The sequence below is a fragment of the Saccostrea cucullata genome, unplaced genomic scaffold (assembly GCF_032062105.1).
Source record: "Saccostrea cucullata isolate Sc308-1 unplaced genomic scaffold, CSIRO_AGI_Scuc_v1 ctg3182, whole genome shotgun sequence".
Lineage (NCBI taxonomy): Eukaryota > Metazoa > Mollusca > Bivalvia > Ostreida > Ostreidae > Saccostrea > Saccostrea cuccullata.
The window spans coordinates 24,420-40,680 of record NW_026930863.1 but is presented as its reverse complement, the minus strand read 5'-3'; the positions used below and the strand labels follow the sequence as shown (position 1 = coordinate 40,680).

At 33.2% G+C, this 16,261-nt stretch overlaps 1 long non-coding RNA gene across 1 annotated transcript in view; it reads left to right on the top strand.

The window, feature by feature from the left end:
* The first annotated feature begins 9,519 nt into the window (after window positions 1-9,519).
* LOC134230342 (uncharacterized) overlaps window positions 9,520-16,261 on the top strand; it is a 29,077-nt gene continuing 22,335 nt past the window's right edge. Inside the window, exons 1-2 of the long non-coding RNA XR_009984334.1 lie at window positions 9,520-9,704; window positions 9,862-9,925. This is a non-coding gene — a long non-coding RNA (uncharacterized LOC134230342). The remainder of the gene's footprint in view (window positions 9,705-9,861; window positions 9,926-16,261) is intronic.

Genomic DNA, 16,261 nt, shown 5'->3' with positions numbered 1-16,261 from the left:
CATAATAAAACCTTGGTTATCGGAGGTATGTTTTTTAATATTTGCTTCCCTAACATATTTCATAGTAACACTTGAAGGAAAACATGCATATTGCGAATTCGCTATATATGGTTATACGAATTCGTTATACGGATATAACGAATTACGGATATAGCGAATTAAATTCACAGGTCCCCAGGACTTCGCTATAACCGTGTTTTACTGTACTGCATGTGTTTACCATTAACAAAAGAATGGAGGAAATTCGGATTAGGAAAAAAAAACGATCATTTTTAGAAGTAAACAAGTCGAGTAGAATTGCAAAATAGATAAGATTGTGGATATTTACGAAGAATAGAAGCATACTGTATTAAAAATTTTCATTTATTGAAGACATCACATTAGATCAGAGAATAATTAATTAATGATTTAATCAGGACAAGCCCTCACAACAGTCGGTCACATGGACCGGTGGTACGATCTACAGTGAATTTCATCACAGAAATTTCGATTTTCTATCAGTTTTGCTGGTAGGACAAATAGTTTTTGGAAACACTGTTTTGATGACTTGCGTCTTTTTCATGGTCGTCACCATTTTTTGCAGCATGTGACACATTTTTTTCCCCAAAGTTTAGCTTCGTATTTTTCAGCGGCAATTTCAAATGTCAAAAAATAGCCTATCAAAAAAATTTTTTTTCAATTTCTCAAATTTTAAGTCGGCGGTCTTGAAAAACAACATAAAAAAAAGTGGCCTAAGAATCATAGATGTTTTTAGCTCACCTGAGCCAAAGGCTCAAGTGAGCTTTTCTGATCACATTTTGTCCGTCGTCCGTCCATCTGTCCGTCTGTAAACTTTTCACATTTTCGACTTCTTCTCAAGAACCACTGGGCCAATTTTGACCAAACTTGGTACAAAGCATCCTTGGGTAAAGGGGAATTTAAATTGTTAAAATGAAGGGACGTATCCCCTCGCAAGGGGAGATAATCAAGAAAAGACAAAAATAGGGCTGGGTCATTAAAAAATCTTCTTCTCAAGAACCACTGGGCCAGTAAAGCTGAAACTTATGTGGAAGCAGCCTGGGATAGTGTAAATTCTAAATTGTTCAAATCATGACCCCCGGGGGAAGGGCGGGGCCACAATGGGGAATCAAAGTTTTATATAGAAATATCTAGGAAAAGTCTTTGAAAATCTTCTTCTCAAGAACCACTGGGCCAGAAAATCTAGAAACTTATGTGGAAGCATCCTGGTATAGTGTAGATTCTAAATTGTTCAAATCATGACCCCCGGGGGAGGGCGGGGCCACAATGGGGAATCAAAGTTTTACATAGAAATATATAGGAAAATATCTTTGAAAATCTTCTTCTCAAGAACCACTAGGCCAGAAAAGCTGAAACTTATGTGGAAGCATCCTTTTATAGTGTAAACCATGAAATTGTTCACATCATGACCCCCGTGTGTTGGAAGGGCGGGGCCACAATGGGGTATCAAAGTTTTACATAGAAATATATAGGAAAAATCTTTTCTTCTTCTCAAGAACCACTGTGGCCAGAAAAGCTGAAACTTATGTGGAAGCATCCTAGTATAATGTAGATTCTAAATTGTTCAAATAATGACCCCCGGAAAGGGCGGGGCCACAATGGGGAATCAAAGTTTTATATAGAAATATCTAGGAAAAATCTTTGAAAATCTTCTTCTCAAGAACCACTGGGCCAGAAAAAGTGAAGCTTATGTGGAAGCATTCTTTGGTAGTGTAAATACTAAATTGTAGGAATCATGACCCCCGGGGGAAGGACTTGGCCATTATAGGGAATCAAAGTTTTACATAGAAATATATAGGAAAAATCTTTGAAAATCTTCTCCTCAGGAACCACTGGGCCAAAAAAAACCCAGCATATAAATGGAAGGATCATAGGGTAGTGTAGATTTCAAAATGTCTAAATTATGATCAGTGGGGTAGGGTGGGGATGCATTATGTATAACAAGAGGGAATTCCTTATATATCAAAGCTTCTCAGGTGAGCGATGTAGCCCATGGGCCTCTTGTTCTTTTTTGCTATTTTGTTTTATATTTTTAACATTGAATTTTTTTTTAGTTTGCATGTAGAATTTTTGGGTAGAAATATTATATATAGAATGAAACATTAATATAAATACTTGGCTTTATTTTCAACATTTTGTAAATTTTCTAAAAATATATATATATATATAATCAGATTTATGTACGAAATTAGACATGATAGCAGTTTAATTAATTTTACAAATTTTGTATATATAATTTTTGAAAGTACAACTCCCATTAGGGTTAGTCTCGCATGCATTCGAGAGATTAGGGTTGTCCTGCATTATTTGACTAATTAGGGTTAGTTTAGCATCTGCTCGGGAAATTTAGTATATACCTCTTTGTTCTTGCATACCATCCGATGGATTAGGGTTAGTGACTCGTTCTATAAAGGGTAAAAAAAATTTAAAAAATTCAGTTGTTTCAGAAAATACATTTTTTGAAGATAAAAATTCAAAGGCATTATCGTTCATTTGTTTACATGGAAGAATGGCTAAAGTCTTTGTTAGAATATAAAATGCGCCACACGCACTTCGTTCTACACATTCCTCTTTGTCAATTTTTTCCATGAATAAACAATATTTTTTTTTTTTCAGAGAATGAGGTTAAAAACATTGTCTAAAAATGAAGTTTTAAACTAAACTTTTAACTGTAGAATTCAATTTTGGAGTCAAAAGGCCCCGCCCACACACCGTTAAAAATTCTATTGATTGCGCAGCGCCATTCTCATATATACTGAAGAAACTAATTTTACTGGGTAAAAATATTCATAGATATGATTTAGGGTATCATGTAAAAATAAATAAGACTATCAAAATTAACTGATTGTACAAGTATCAAAACTTAAAAGTCTATGAGCATATTTTCAGAGATTAATTCGGGTAAAATCAGTAGGGTTTGCTGAATTGTTTATTTCTCTATCTCTAGATACATGTATTGGTGCTACATATACTTACAAACTAAAATTCAAGACTAATCATAGAAGGACATTTTTATATAAATTGGGAGCACTCTTTCCACGCCGAGATTTGATCAAAGTGATTGCTGAAGGCTGTGGAAGCATTGTTTACCAAGGAGCCACTCTAAGAGTTTTGTGAAAAACAGAAATGGTATCAGATATAAGGCCATTACATAGAGATTGGAAAACTACTGTAAAAAGGGCTGCCATTTTCTGGTATGCTCCAATATTTTTTAATCAACATATTATCTATTTATGGGTGGTTTTGCTCGTGAACTCATCAAAAAAGTTTTATATTAAACAAATATTATGAACAGATGTTGTACTTTTTGACTTAAAGTTTTGCTTTCTGTCTGTATTCAACAGATTCCAAGTTATGACCACGCAAAACAACCATTTACTCGCTTTTATATTTATGGTGCTGAAATATATGTAAAATGTCTTGATAGCGGGGTCCATTCGCGAATTATTATTCTCGCTATTTGACGTTTAAAGCACAATCGCGATGATAAGTACTCGACGAAAAATAAGGAATCTACAAGTATACTAGTTTACGCTAATATACCCGTGCTTTGATACGAAAACATGTACATTCCATTCTTATTGTAACTAGGGATGTCAATTTTACTGATGAAAGATGGAGGAGTTGAATAGTTAGAGGCTTTAGTTTTCGAACGTTAGTCAAATATTCGTTGAAATTTTAATTATTTTTAAAATTTTTCTTTTCATTTTCAGTATTTGTCATTTAACTAGTTGTACGATATTTAAGTTAAACCTAGATTATCATCATTATATAATGAATTTCTGAATTGTAAACATTCACGTTGTACAATAAATACATATACATGTTTCTAATGTATTTTATTTACTTAACATTTTATCTAAATGCAGGATATCAAACGCTCGATCAAATTTGTCCTTTCTTTTCATATAAGTACAGGTACCCGATTATTGAAGCCATTTGGACATGTTTTGTCATTTACCTGTGACTGGTAAACAATGGAAGCGTGTCTGTTATAAAAAACAGAATGAGAGCTTGCGATAAATTTTAATTATGAGATTTTGTGCAAACTATCAATACAATCTTAAAATGATTGTATGTGATATTAATAGCAGAAAGAAACACCATTTAATTACGCTCATACCTGTCCTCAATTTACTTGTATTTACAATTTTTTAACTTCTTTATTAGGGGTGGGACGATATACTGATACACCGATACATATCGATATTTTCCTCCAAGATACGGTTTTCGATACAAGCATTCAAATATCGGTACGAAACGATACACGAACGCCCTATCCAAAAATTGAAAATGAAAGTACCTGTCCTTGGAAAATGGCGGCTTGTACGAGCGAAGAGATGATGTTGATATTGAAAACTCACTTTAGAACTAATAGGTTGTTGGTTAGGGGTAAAATGTTTTCACTTTTAAGCAGCCTCGGAAGATTGGTCGAAAGATTGGACAAGAAAAGTTCAGTATGTAATGCGTGCTATACACAGAAAATATCGTTTCCAGAATATTTGATAAAAGAATTAATAAAAATGTAAATGTGATAGATGTTTTTTAAATGAATTTTTTGTCAGTGTTCTCTGATAAACTACACACAACTATTTGTAAACAACTTCTGAATAGTAATTTGGTTATAATAGTATGTACATGTATTATTGTTTTTGTCAAGTTTTAGTCAATTAAATTGATGAACTTCAAGTATTAATTTCAAAGCAAACATGACTTGATATAGAATAATTTGTTGATTTAATTAATGTCAAGACAAAAAGAAAAGAAATAAAATACTAATTTTTTTGAATAGTTTTATAATTTCTCATAATATCGAGATACGTATCGTATCGTGCCAATATATCGAGATACGTATCGTATCGCATGATGTGTGTATCGTCCCACCCCTATTCTTTACACGTAGTTGCATTACGTCAGATCTTATGGAATTGCAGGTTGAAACTTTATAATTTAAATCTACAAAAAGCAAACAATTCTGATAATCATATTTGTGATAGCAACATTTTCTTTCTGGCTCTTTTTCTGTCATTTTTGAGGAGAACTTCATAGGAAAGTTTTACTTGAAGTCTGTTTATGTTTGACAGATTCGGCATGTAATACATAATATTTGATGTTCCACTGCAGAATACAAGTTCGGTTTCGAATAAAGTGGATAACTTATTTTTAACTGTTTTCCATCCTGACATCTTCTACAGGAATCCAAAAGTATAGATTTTCAAGGCATGTTTGCCGAACGTAAATCAACATGCAAATAATTTCCTTTGAACAGTTAAAACTTACTTATGAGAACATTGATCTGTAAAGAAATGAAATATGGGTAGATCCAAGTTTATTACATTGAATTTTAAATTACTATTAGGTAACAGATTTTTATCTGCATGATGCTAAGTCATCATTTCCAACAAATGAAAATTTTACACAAAGGTAGCAACAGCATATGTTTTTTAAAGGAAAAGTTTTAGAAAAGAGAACAGTTTGATTCTTATGATGTTATATGTAATAACAAAGAAGAAAGAGTAGTAAACACTTCGCGATCGTTTAGCATATCCCTTACCAAAATACTCACCTTCTGCCAACATCTTCTGGCATTATTGCCGCAATATTGCAGCAACATTCTGGCAATACATTGCAGCAAAATTGCGGTAATATCGTTTTTCATATGTAAATTAGATTTGCGGCAATATTGCCAGAAAAGTGTTGCGGCAATATTGCTGCAATATTGTAGCAACATTCTGGCAGTACATTGCAGCAATATTGCGGCAACACCGTTTTTCGTATGTAAATTAGATTTGCGGCAATATTGCCAGAAAGGCGTTGCGGCAATGTTGCTGCAGTGTTGCTGCAAAGCAATTGCAGTACATGTATTATTTCAGGTTTTGCTGCAGCAATATTGGGGCAACACTGCAGTATTACCTATATAAATTGGTATTTAATAGAAAAAATTATATAAAAATCAATAGCATTGTAAGCTACTGAGTCAGTAAGAAATATCTACTTAAGCTTATGCTATTCTTTGAAAAGATAGAAAAATTTTGTTGAAAAAAGATGTGTTTTTGAAACAAGCGGCAACAAAGTTTGAAAAACCATTATTAGCATATAGGTCACAGTCAAAGTCACAAGGTCATTCGACATTGATCTTGGTGTCATTTGAAAGAACTTAATTAGTGGAATATGCATCCTAAATATGAAGTCTCTATCTCTTATGGTTCAAAATTTATGGTGGAGGTTTAAAAAGGCTATTTTTAGCATATAGGTCACAGTCAAGGTCACAAGGTCATTGACCTTGATGTCATTTGAATGAGCATAATTAGTGGAGAATGCATACCAAATATAATAAAAGTTGCCATCTTTCATGGTTCAAAAGTTATGTCGAAGGTTTGAAAAATCTATTTTAAGCATATGGGTCACAGCCAAGGTTCTTGTCAAAGACCTTGGTGTCATTTTAAAGACCTAAATTAGTTGAGTATGCATACTAAATATATAGTCTCTATTTCTCATGGTTTTTAAATTATGGCAAATATTCAATAAAAAACTATTTTTAGCATATAGGTCACAGTCAAGGTCACAAGGTCATTGACCTTGGTGTCATTTGAAAGCTAGGACTTAATAAGTGGAGTACTATGCTTACCAAATATGAAGTCTCTCTCTCTCTCTCTCATTGGTTCAAAAGTTATCACTTATGGGGAAGGTTAAAGTTTACAAACAGACTGGACAAAAACAATATGTGCCCCCAATCTATCAATCCGGGCACATAAAAAATCTGTATATAAAAAATATTAATATGCCTCTGTGAAAATGTCCAGCAACTCTGCATCATTTTTCAAATAATCTTAACTAGCTGACCATCACATATTCCCCAATGCCTATTATAATCAATATAATGTATAATATATAGCTTGTTTGTAATTTCCAACATATAGAATCATTCTTTTCTTGCAGGTATTCAAATTTATGCCATAAATTATGTTCATGCATTTAACTGATACAATGCATTCATCTTTTCCTGCAACAATAGTATGTCATATATATATATTAGACATACAAGTATATTATACATGTACATGCATCACAAGCACTAGTTGAAATACATATAATTTTTTTTATTTTATCTCCATAGAATCATTCATCTAAAAAAGAAAATGGTTTTGACTTACCAAGTTTGATATATATACCATGAAAACAGAGTTAGCCATTCGTATAATTTTCAAAAGGCCATGCCATGGAAACTGCTGAAATTCTTTTTTTCTGGCTATTCCACATTATTCAGTCTTACTAGTCATCATGTCTAATCCTATTGTACACAATTAACAATTCCAATTAACTTGATACCATTCAATAATGAAGCAAAACATGCTTGCCTTTGAATTCCCTCCATTTTATTTAAAAAGAGGAAGTAAATGACTGAGCATGCTCATAAATGCCTATATTGCAGTATTGCCAGAATGTCACCAGAAGTTGTTGCCACTAGCGGTGATATTTCACTAACCCAAAAAGCTTGTTTCTGGAGACAAAAATGTGTTGCTGCAATGTTGCCGCAATATAGCGGCAATATTGTTGCAATAATTTTATTTTGGTAAGGGATGGGAAACCATCTCCGGCTGACGTAACGTTAAAATGATGTTGTGATGCTGCTCCAGGTCGATAGACATGTGCATGTTTATAATTTCACCAAAAGTTATCCAATTAATTATCATAGGATTTAGAAAATTTGCATTACTGTTTTATTCATTTGTTATAAAATGTTGATGAATTTCATGAAATTATCTCTGTCCTTTATGGAGTAAAGGTAAATGTCTCAATAATTTCCGAACAGCCCTTGTACATAATTTTATGTATCTTTTTTTATTTCAGTGAATAGTGCTGCCACGGTTACTAAAACTAGAAATTCTTTTAAATACATGTACCTTCAAAATGCTACTTTTCCTACAGTTGTGGTCTTATTTCAAAATAGCTTGGCTAGTAAAAAATGTAACATTTTAGGATTAGCTACTCACAAAAATTAGTTAGGCTGGTTCAGTGATTGTTTAGCAATTAAGGTATTCTACCAGGATTTTTTTTTACTTATCTGTCCTTATAAATTCGATCTACAAGGATCGATCTTGCATTGCATTCAATAGCACATTTGCCCCCATCCAGCAGACGTTTCCTACCTCCATCACGAAAGAGTTAAACTTAGTTAAGTAATCATGATATCAAGTATTTTTGTCATAAAATCACATTTTTAGAACAGTAGGCATTACAGATGATAATAATTGGGTACTGTCACACATATGATAAGGGCTCCTATCTTTACTAAAGTAGGGCTGTGAGCCTTAAACAAGGGGGGATGATTAGGTAAATGAAACTAAAAGTACTGTTTGCTGAAAAAAAGAAGCACTAGGCAGATTATCACCAAACTTACATACAATCATACAAAGATGAGGATATGTTGAAGAGGAAAACTTGTTCAAGGCATCACCCTGGGGCATATGGTCTCAAGGTCACTTCAAAGTTGACCAAAAATTACACTTTATAAAAACATTAGTATTTTGCTTACTATGAAGACTGCATGTAGGATCGTCAAATTTTGTTAAGTTGATGCATCTTAGGACATCATATCATGAGAAATTAAAAGTAGGTCACCTTGACCTACTTTTAAGCTCACCTTGAGCTGAAAGCTCATTGACAAGTAAAGCTTTTACCAGATGTCTGTTGTCTGTCTGTTGTGCATTGGGGTACCCATTTCTTATAGTAATGCAACTCCACCTACACATCTGAATGAAATTTAATGAGACTTTTACTTAATCTTACTTAGAGCCATTGTGCATCTTTTATTTTACTTTTTGATCCGACACATATTTCGTGTGCCCCAGAGCAAATCTTTGACACTGCCATTATAATCATATTGAAGACAGTGGGTATCATTTAGTTGCTGCTCAGTGTTCACAGTTCCTCTAGATCTGTCTGTCAATCTGTAAACTTGTCACCAGACCTGTTTACTCTTACGAATTCACAGTATTTTGTAGGGATTTTTAGTTTAAAATACGTCTCACATTTTGCTATGAAGAAAATATTGAAATCGGAAATATGTTCGTTTGGAATTAGCAGTTAGTTTTCTTTATGATCTGTCTTCGTTTCATGCTTTTGAATCACTAAAAAAGAGAAATATTTCAAACACTTACGTGATGTTGGGTTGCCAAAACTCAACGCTATCATAAAATGACAAAGACCATGTTGTTAAACCAAGTTTTAGTAATCAGAAAAGCAGTTGTTCATTTTTAAAATAAGTAAAAGATGAAAAGTTAAATCTTATTGGCAATTGCCAAATCTCATGGATAAATCTAATCAAAAATACTGAGAGAAGACGATATGGGTAAACAGGTCTGTGTCACGTTTTCAAAATTCTTTTCCAGAACCACTGGATTAATTTCAATCAAACTTATCATAAAGCATCCTAATTGCTTTAAAAAAAAATAGAATGGCCTTAACCCGTCAATTTAATTTCATAAAAAAAACATGTTTTAGAATTATACAGAGTAAAGTTCCTCTTCACATTTTTTAACTTTATTATTCAATTTTTCTCAAGTGAATGCAATTATTTCTGATGCCAACTTGTGTGTAAACCCCAAATTGGATCCCCCAAGTGATTTGCAGGCCAAACTTCTCAGACAGGTGGTTCTTGCTGGTCTGGTTGATCATGTAGCCAAGTAAGTACTCCAAGTTTTACTGAAGATTTTAGAAACTGAGTGTGCAGAGTTTAGCAAAGATTAAAACTTTTTCGCATGAGGTTTCAAGATTTTTTTACATTGAGAAATGAAATTTAATCAAATGATTTAAATTCAATCATTTTGAATATTTACAAAGGAAATGTCCTGATCCACCCCCAGATGCAGATGAAGAAGCAAAAAAATTGAAGCATGCTTACTATGTAAGTGTATTTATTGTGAAAAACAATAAGAATTTTGATGTCTCTTATTTTGATGAAATTTGCACGACCTGTGTATCTTGGATAGAAACTACTAAATCGACCCCCCCCCCCCCCCCCCGAATTTGTAGAATTATTAAAAGTATACATGTTTATTGAAGCAAATAAGAAATACTGTTATGGATATGAAGATTTGATTGCTTATTTACTATGTGTATGGAAGATTCTTTTTAATATTTAGAATATTTATCACACTTTATAATGTTTTTATGAGGTTGTATAAGCCTATCATCATAACTTTTTCATTTATGCTGAATACTATCCTTTAGCTAAAAAAAAGTATTTAAAAAAAAAAAAGGGATCATCTTGGATTTGAACCTGGGACCTCTCACATGGTAAACAATAGACATACCCCTACACCACGGAGACGCTTTCTTGTTTTGTAAATTGTATGCAAACATTAGGTCACATACATGTATATATTCACGTTCGATATTGTCAAACTTTTACTCAATGCATTGTGCTAATTTAGCCTTTACTAAACAGTTCTAATAGATGTACATGTAATAAGAATAAAAAGTCTGCCGACAACCTGTATTATACATATATAATAACTCTCCACATGCCATTGTGCTGAAAATAACTTGTGCTGAAAATAATGCAAAATGACATTTAATACAATAAATACTTATAAAATAAATGGGGGGACACTTTGAGAGAGGTGTGAGAGAGGCCCTAGGGAGTTTTGGTATAAAATTTCATTGCAGAAGTTCAAAATCTTCTTGAGATATCACCCGGAAATGAAAGTGTTACTCACAGGCTGAATGTATAAATTTACAACTTTGAACTGTGACCTTTTGATCTCAAAATCAGTAGGGGTCTTCCGTAGGCCACAGAGAGTTGTTATTTAATATTTCATTGCAAAAGCTCAAAGGATTCTCAAGATATCACTCAAGAACAAAAGTGTTAAAACAGACAGAAATTATGACCTTGACCTTTTACCTTTTGACCACAAAATCAATATGATTCTTCTTTAGGCTGTAGGAAGTTGCCATACAAAATTGTATTGCAAAAGCTCAAAGGGTTCTCAAGATATTATGCAGAAATGGAATGGTTACAGACAGAGAGATGGATGGACAGACAGACCCAAATTAATATCCCCCACTTTCAGTGAAAGTGGGGGACAAAAATGTGGATGAATGGAGACAATCAGACTCTTTACTTTTTACCAAGTTCAACATTTATCTTCTAGGGATTGCCGAAATTCTAAAATTTTCAAGAGTTTCTTGAAATGACCCCTGCGAAATGATCAAGAATAATTCTTGAACTTTTAAGAAAAGTTCATGAATTATATTCTTGAATCAGCTCAGGAATTGTTCATGAAGATCCCATGAAGTTAAAATTGGACACTCATGATTTCATGGATTTTATTCATGAAAACCAAGTTCAAGAATATTCAAGAATTATTTGTTGTTCATGAACAAACTTGGATTTTTTAAATGCCTGCAAAATGATCAAGAATAATTCTTGAACTTTTAAGAAAAGTTCATGAATTATATTCTTGAACTTTCAAGAAAAGTTCATGAATGATATTAAAAGGTTCAATGCATTTTCATGAACTATTCATGAATAATTTGTAAAAGTTATTTAGGAATGTTCATGAACTATTCATGAATGTTCTTGCTTTTTGTAAAAAAAAATCTAATAACTTATGCAAAATGAAAAACTGTAAAAGAAAATATTTTAATAGCATCTTGAAAGATAAATTTCACAGAATTTTTGTTTTCCAATCATGGTAACAAAATCTTTGTTCAAGTAAACAACTCTGATAAGTGATAACGATAATGAATAAATTATGTAGTTCATTCCTAGTAAAATCATGAAAAATTTCAATTCAAATGCGACTCTTTGCAGAATCTTTAACCTTACTTGGTCAAGAGGAGAGTGGGTTCCTTATTCAGCGTATTTCAAAGTGTATGCCTAAAATGGAATGATTTTTAATCCAAATCTTACTCTCTGGCAGAAAAGTGTTCAGCAATTAGGGCATCAGCTAAAAGGGCTTTCAAGGGTTTTGAGCAGAGGTGGTCAAATAAAAAAATCTTATTGGCTTTCCCTGTGGAATTTTCAGAATTTCATCACTTGGATCCTTTGATCGATTACGATTCATATTTTCATTCCTTTCTTTTGTTTTTCTTCAAGAGCCTGGATTTTTTATATTCTTTTTTTTTTTTTGGCAGCCAGAGTTTTTTAATCTTCTGTTCTCATCTCATCAACATTATCTGTGAACTGCTTCTCTTTTCCCTACAAGAAGTCAAGAACAAAGATTTTCTGAAAATGCTCATAAGTGTGAAAACTTAAGACTTCATTGGTTTTTTTTGCATATTTGTTTCATTTAATTCTGCATCATAGGCACTGCCATATTTTAAAGCATTCCGAGCGGGAGTTTAGCCTGTTTCCCTTGCCCGCCATGTTTAAGATGTTATAGGTGAACAGGATGAATGTTTCAATCTTTAATTATTAAATGTTACGTAATTTGGTTGGATCCTTACTCATAACAAAGTTTGACAAAATTTTCATTAAAAAGGACATAACTGAACTCTTACAAATAGACAGTAACATCTTGACAAATATCTCACAGATTCAGCAATTACCTCCATTTTTTTGTAACTCACCACTAATATCTGCAGTTATGAAGTAAATTTATCCTCTGGATATTCATTCTTCGTATTCTGTTATTTTCTTCAAAGGTTGACAAAGAATGACTACGCTAATAATCCTCCCACTCTACCGATTCACTTTCCAACGTCTCGCGCGTTTCAAAGTTTGCGCCTTTTAAAAAGTGTCATGCAGAGCTAATTAAGAAATAGTTTCGAATTGCCAAGATTTTTGTTAAACAAAAAATAACAAACTCTATCTGAATGATTTTTCACTGAAATTATTTTTTTTAAATTAAATAAATATAAGTTATATCATTTAGTGAATTGGATTTTTTTTTTACATTATACCTGTTTAGCCATAGTTTCGTATTCAAGTATGGCCGCCTCCATTGATATAATCAGAGGACAACAAATATCTCTTGGAACCACTCGCCCTCAAACTGAGTACCCTGAGCTATGAAAGTGTATTAGGAAAATATAATTACAAAATACGAATGTGGTTCATGTCATAATTTCTTCACAACCATGCAGCCTGTGCTGTATCATTTACACACGAACGACAGAAAAATGTGACCTTATAACTGCATCAAAATATAAAGCTTTTCGACCCAAGAATGATACGGTACAGTACGGACAAGAGATATAATTTTTTAGTTGTCAATAAATTTATGATACGTTTTTATGAAGACAATGAAATTTTTCTTAGACTGAAAGTATGTTTCATTTTCTTACAACTTGTTAAAAGTTTGACAAATAGAGAAAATTCGGTCGAAAAAAGTTGTGTCGTGAAAAATGAGATAAGTTAAAGCACAATATTAATATAGCTGGACAATTTAAATGATGAAGAAACATTAGTAATTCAATATGAGAAAAAAAATGCTGTCGATATTGATGCAGTGTTTCTAAATTACGATCATAATTTAATTATAATCTCCCTTCTAGACAGTTCATAACAAAGTTTTATTATCCTGAAGAATCTAATTTATCAATTACGTAGAGTAGAAAATAGTGATTTTAACCTCTTATCTTCCCCTACTCAGCTCTGATCCCATACTTTCAAAATCAAAACAAAAGCATGTTATTAATTAAATCAGGGGCTTGTTCAACGATTGCATCTGCATGAAAAAGTTGTATTATGGGAGTAATGAGAGTTTTCTGGCGATCGTTTGTGACAATTATTTTTACATTTTTAGTCTTCATGAAAATTCATGAACATTCATTACTTTGAACTATTAAGTTTTTTTCTTTAAACTGAAAATTACCAATATTCATATTTGTTCATCATTTGTTCATGAACCATGAATTATGAATTTTTTCATGAATTTTATTCATGAACTACTTTTATGAACGTGTTAAGAATCCTTTAAGAACCATTCATGAACAATTATGAACAACTCATAAAGGTTCTTAAAATCATGAATATCATTTCGCAGGGGGAGTAAATATATATATAACACTGCATGCAGTGGTGCATTTGTACATTGTGTTAGTGAAAAAAAATGAACATCTTACATTGCTTTTAGCTCACCTGAGCCGAAGCAACAAGTGAGCTTTTCTGATCAAAATTTGTCCATTGTCTGTCGTTGGCGTTGTAAACTTTTCACATTTTCATCTTCTTCTCAAGAACCACTAGTCCAGTTTCAACCACACTTGCCACAAAGTATCCTTGGGTGAAGGGGATTCAAATTTGTTCAAATGAATTGCCAAGCCCTCTTCCAAGGGGAGATAATTATGAATTAATGAAAAATTAATGACATCTTTTAAAAATCTTCTTCTCTTGAACCATTTGGCCATGAAAGATGAAACTCATGTGGAAGCATTCTTAGGTAGTGTAGATTAAAGTTTACCCAAATCATGACCCCTGAGGATCGGATGGGCTCACAATGTCTGATCAAAGTTGTGCATAGGAATACATAGGAAAAACCTTTAAAAATCTTTTTATCCAAAACCATTGAACCAGGAAAGATGAAACTCATGTGGAAGCATCCTCAGGTAGTGTAGATTAAAGTTTATTCAAATCATGACCCCCAAGGCACAGGCACTTGTTTCAGAAATAATTTTTTAATCCATAGTATAATAATAACACAAGGTATTTAACTCCGAATTACACTCACTACCCCACTCCTCAGAAACGCACTCATTTACACTTTCAGATGAAATGCACTGACAAACATTTTATTACCATTGTCTTCTATGATAATTTTTCTACACAACCATATACGGCATGTATGCGTTTGTTTTCATTCATCTCCGTAAACAGCATCAAAACTCTGTCCACCGAGTGGAAAGTGGAATTCGACCACGAAACGATATGTGCTAATCTTGGGCAAGGAGCAAAACTAAATAAATCAGTGAGTTTAAAAATTCAATTCCAGATTTATGATATTGCATTGAATAAATAGAATTTGATTACGTCTCATTTTTCATAAAAACACAATGACATTTTTTCGAGTAATTTTAGATACAGATTTTTAGCTCTTCTGAGCCAAAGGCTCAAAGAGCTAATGCTCTGGCCATTTGTGCGGTGTGCGTCGTGCGGTGTGCGGTGTGCGTTAACTTTTTAGAATATGGGCCATAATTCAAGAACCGCTTGGCCAATCATTGTCAAATTTGTCACAGGGTATCCTTGGCTCAAGGGCTACCTTTTATACTAAAACTAGGGTTGTGACCCTAAAATAAGGGGAGATAATCAGGAAAATGAAACCAAAAGTACTGGTTGCTAAAAAATCTTCTTCTCCAGAGCCCCTAGGCAGATTTTCACCAAACTTACATACAAGGGTCTTGATATGTTGAAGATTAGAAATTGTTCAAGGCTTGACCCTGGGGCAAAGGGCGTGGTCTCAAGGTCAGTTCAAAGTTAACAAAAATTTACACTTAATAAAAACGTTGATATTTTGCTTACTAAAAAGACTAGAATCATCAAATCTTGTAAGTTGATGCATCTTAGGACTTCACATCATGTTAACACAAAAATAGGTCACGGTGACCTACTTTTTAGGTCACCTGAGTAAACTCAGGTGACCTATTGCTATCTGTTTTCGTCCGTCGTCGTGCGTCGTGCGTTGTGCGTTGTCCGTTAACATTTGAACATTTTCAGCTTCTTCTCTGCAACTACTGAACCAATTTCAACCAAATTTGGCACAAAGCATCTATGGGCGAAGAGGAACAAAAATTGTGAATTTCATGGTCCCTGCCCCCCTGGGGCCTGGGGGGTGGGGCAAAAACTACTAAAATTAATGCAATCTTTAAAAATCTTCTCCTTTACTCCTGGACATCAAGTAGTCAAACTGTTTGCATGATTGTAATCAGCATTGAGTCCTCTACCAAAATTGTGAAATTCATGGCCCTGGGGTCAGGGATTCTATTGCTAGGGCGGGGCTAAATAAGTATATAATGAAAATGCATTATTTCTTTGAAAATCTTCTTCTCTGCTCCTGGGTATTAAATAAACTAACTAAGTGCATAGTTATGATGAGCAAGAGTGCCTCTACCAAAATTGTGAATTTTATGGCCCCAGGGTCAGGGGTTCTGGTGTTAGGGCGGGGCTCTATAGATTATATAGTGAAAATTCATGAATTCTTTGAAAATCTTCTTCTCTGCTCCTGGGTATTAAATAAACTAACTAAGTGCATAGTTATGATGAGCAAGAGTATCTCTACCAAAATTTTGAATTTTATGGCCC